We start from the raw sequence: 3,964 nt of genomic DNA, 5'->3' as shown, positions 1-3,964 counted from the left end.
AATTCATTTGTGGCGTTTATCTTGTTCTTTGCTCGATTATTGGTGTTACCGTTTCATTATAAACGTGGGATGCCATAGAGCGTTTTAATCTCGATTATTGGTGTTTCCGTTTCCTTATAAACGAGGGGGTGCCATAGAGGCGAACTTATAATCTCATTCCTTTGATCCGATCCGGTTCCGTATCATTAAGAATTGGCGGCAGTAGGGTATGGAAAAGAGATTTATGTTTTGTGTCTCTTGTCATATTTACGAATTTGCCATTGCGACAGATTCTCTGTTTATTTACAGGTATGCCATTAATTAGTATTATTTATTTATTTTCTATTCTACTGGACAGAAATTTGAATAACTGCGATAATGCTACTTAACTCCTTTAATTATATAATGTGTTTTATATATACTGTTAAAATTTTTTTTGATGGCAGTATTTATTTTTGTTTGTTAATTTCTAAATATTTTTAGAAATTGAATTAAATTATTTAAATCGAAGATTGTTAACTAACCAAATTAGAACTCCAAAAACCCCAAGCGAATTGTCTAATTAATAGAATCAGACTTTGAGGAACTCTCTTTTTTTTTCTGTGCTACGAGGCTGCTCTTATTTGGCTATGGCTAGTAAATTTTTTTTTTGAAGGTTTAGAAAATATTTTTTTTCCTCTTTTTGATCCTTATTTGGGAATTATAGGAAATTGTTAATAAAAGCCTACTTTTTATTTTTTTTTAATTGATTTATTTAAAGAGATAAAAAAAAATTTAGACCACACATTAAAAAAGAATTTTTTTATAAAATTTTTTTGGGGTATGTCTATGCCTATATCGGGAGTATTATATATTTTTGTTAGATTAATGATTATGCATATGTGTATAATATATTTGATTTATTTGATAACTTTCTATAATGTGTTATAAAAAATTATGGTGAGAATGCATAAGACTCCAAAGGTGGCAAGGTATGTCTATGCCTATATCGGGAGTATTATATATTTTTGTTAGATTAATAATTATGCATATGTGTATAATATATTTGATTTATTTGATAACTTTCTATAATGTGTTATAAAAAATTATGGTGAGAATGCATAAGACTCCAAAGGTGGCAAGGACTCCTAAGCAAAAATAGCTTCTAGCCGAAATGGAAAGGTATAAAATTCAATTAAGCCCATTTTCTAATCCTCATGACCTAGAAATTCTGATTACTCCATATGGACGACTCCACGAAGCCTGTCAAGAAATTATATGGAGAGGCGGCTTAAAGATAGAAAGAAGTCCTTATTTATGATGCTAAGTTCCATATATGATCATCGCATTTTAGCTGGAGAGTTATCTAATGTATGGGAGGTCAGAAATGGCAAATGGTCATATTCTGTATTTTTTTCGGAGTTTCATGACTAGAATCTGCAGGATGTGGGTTATAAGAATGACCACATGCCCTAGTGTGGGGCTTCATAGCAAGGCTGCTATAAGGTCGAGGCCATGGGCACAACAATTAAAGAAATTACCTTTCGAGAATTTTAGATGAGTTTATTCCTGTTAGGAGAAAATTTCTCTAATCTCTTATTTTTGGGGGGCGATTTTGATATGTCAAGATTGGTTAGCTAGCAATGTTTTTTAATTATTGATTCTTCGTGAATGACTTTATCATATTTCTTTGGAACTATGAAATTAGCATTATTCTATCTATGGTTCGCAATGGAACTTGGTTACGATAATTGTTGTTTACTCATTAATTATTATTTTTGCTACATTTGCAATATAAATATTATCTCATGTTATATATTGATGATCATTAGAAACATAATAACCTTTTGACTCTAAGTATGATGTGAGTTATTATTAGTATGTGCAATTGAGTGTGAAAATAATATTCTTTCATGCATGTATAAAACATTAATAAGAGAGTGTATATATTGTCAACACATATAGATTTTATGTCTATTCAAATGGCATCTGCTTCGAAGAGTATAGTTGTTGAACTTAACAAAGCAACCAATTTAAATTGTGATAACTATGAGATATGGAGTGTCAAAATCCAATATGTATGGGAAGAGCAAGAGGCTCTTGAACCTTTGAATGAAACTATGGAACAACCTAAGGAAGGCAACACGGCTCAGCATAGGCAGAACCATGATGCTTCTGTAGCTTGGAAAAGAAAGAATTCCTTAGCACTTATCACAGTGCTAAGTGCAATGGATGATGAGATTATGAAGGAATTCAAAAGTTCCCAACTCGCTAGAGACCTATGAGAAGCTTTAAGGAATATGTTTGGCGGTGTGTCCAGTACAAAACCTCAGTCACTCACCATCAAGTTCGACACTTATAAAAAGCGTCTGAACATACAATGAAGAGGCATTTAAGAGAAATGTCCAACATGATAAGTGAGTTATATGATGCTGGTCATGTACTGACTGAGGAACAAAAAAATCCAAGCTGTTATCCGTTCCTTACCTGAAAGTTGGGAGCATATGAGGATGCACCTAACACATAATGAGACCATAAACACCTTTAATGATGCTTCACGACATTTAGAACTTGAAGCCGATCAACTTAATGCTATGCAATCAAGTGCAGTGGCATATGTGGTTGGATATGGTCCACATGGAACTATAGGTCAGAAGCGAAAATGATTTAATCCAAAAGGCAAGGAAAAACATGTTCAAAGGGCTAAGAGGACTAAGCGAAATATAATTGAAAAGAATAAGCGTTCTAAGAAGAAAAACATTGCAAAATAAGCGTTCTAAGAAGAAAAACATTGCAAGGGTCAAATGTTTCAATTGTGGCAATAAGGGTCACTATGCTAAGGATTGCATTGCGCCTAAGAAGGTACAACATATTTACTCATGTGTGAGTGAAATTTCTGTTGCTAGTTCTATTTTTCTAACAGAGTACCCTCCTTTATGGATTGTAGATTCGGGAGCAACAGACCATGTGAAGAGGGATCAAGAAGCCTTCATGGATTTTCGTCATGTACCCATTGGGACAAGATAGATCTATGTAGGAAACAATGTGCACATTAAAGTAAAGGGAATTGGCACATGCAAATTAGTTTTGCGAGATGGTTAGACCCTACTCTTGCATGACGTCTTGTATACTCTGGAGATTCAATGAAATTTGATTTTAGTTATTGTTTTGCTTAGACTAAGGTTTAGTTGGTATTTCCATAATAATTCAGCATGTTTGTGTTTGGGAACATCATTTTATGGTTCTGGTTATATTGTGGATAATTTTCTTGTTTTGGATATTGTTCAAAGTACTAATTCCAATGCTAGCTTTTCCTTTTTATAAATTCACAAAATTATGATAATGATGTGAATATTTAGCATGCTAGACTTGGCCATATTGGTCAACAAAGAATGGATCGTTTAGCAAAAGTAAGTCTTATAGCTAATATTAATAAGGTGGATTTGTCTATCTGTGAACATTGTCTAGCAGGAAAAAACAGCAAGAAAAGCATTCGGTAAAGGAACTAGAGCCAGCATACCATTTCAATTAGTTCATTCTGAGATTTGTGGTCCAATGTATTTGAGGGCATGACATGGAGCCTATTATTTCATCACTTTTATGGATGACTATACACTTTTTGGTTATGTCTACCTTATTTCACATAAATCTGAAGTGTTACAATGCTTTAAGAATTATATCAACTTGGTTGAGAATCAATTAGACAAGAAAATCAAAGCATTGAGAACTGACCATGGTCAGGAATATTTGTCTGATCAGTTCAGACAATTATGTGATGAAAAAGGAATAGAACATAAGTTGACTATTCCAAGAACACCGCAACAAAATGGTCTAGTGAAAAGAAGAAATCAAATGCTTCTTAAAATGGTTAGGTTAATGATGGCTCAAGCAAATTTGCCTATCGCTTTTTGGGGTTATACTTTGCTAACAGCCACCTATGTGCTCAATTGTGTACCCACAAAATCAGTCACTTCCACACCAAATGAGTTATGGATAGGTAGAATAC

The 3,964-nt window shown here is 33.3% G+C and overlaps 1 pseudogene; it reads left to right on the top strand.

Annotated features, from left to right (window-relative positions):
- Positions 1 to 1,940: 1,940 nt before the first annotated feature.
- LOC149499034 (uncharacterized) lies at positions 1,941 to 2,985 on the top strand (annotated as a pseudogene).
- Positions 2,986 to 3,964: the final 979 nt, after the last annotated feature.

Source organism: Jatropha curcas, chromosome 1, assembly GCF_041381405.1.
Source record: "Jatropha curcas cultivar XTBG-Jc1 chromosome 1, XTBG_Jcur_1.0, whole genome shotgun sequence".
Lineage (NCBI taxonomy): Eukaryota > Viridiplantae > Streptophyta > Magnoliopsida > Malpighiales > Euphorbiaceae > Jatropha > Jatropha curcas.
Note: the sequence above shows the minus strand (reverse complement) of the source record. Positions and strands in the feature narration are given on the sequence as shown.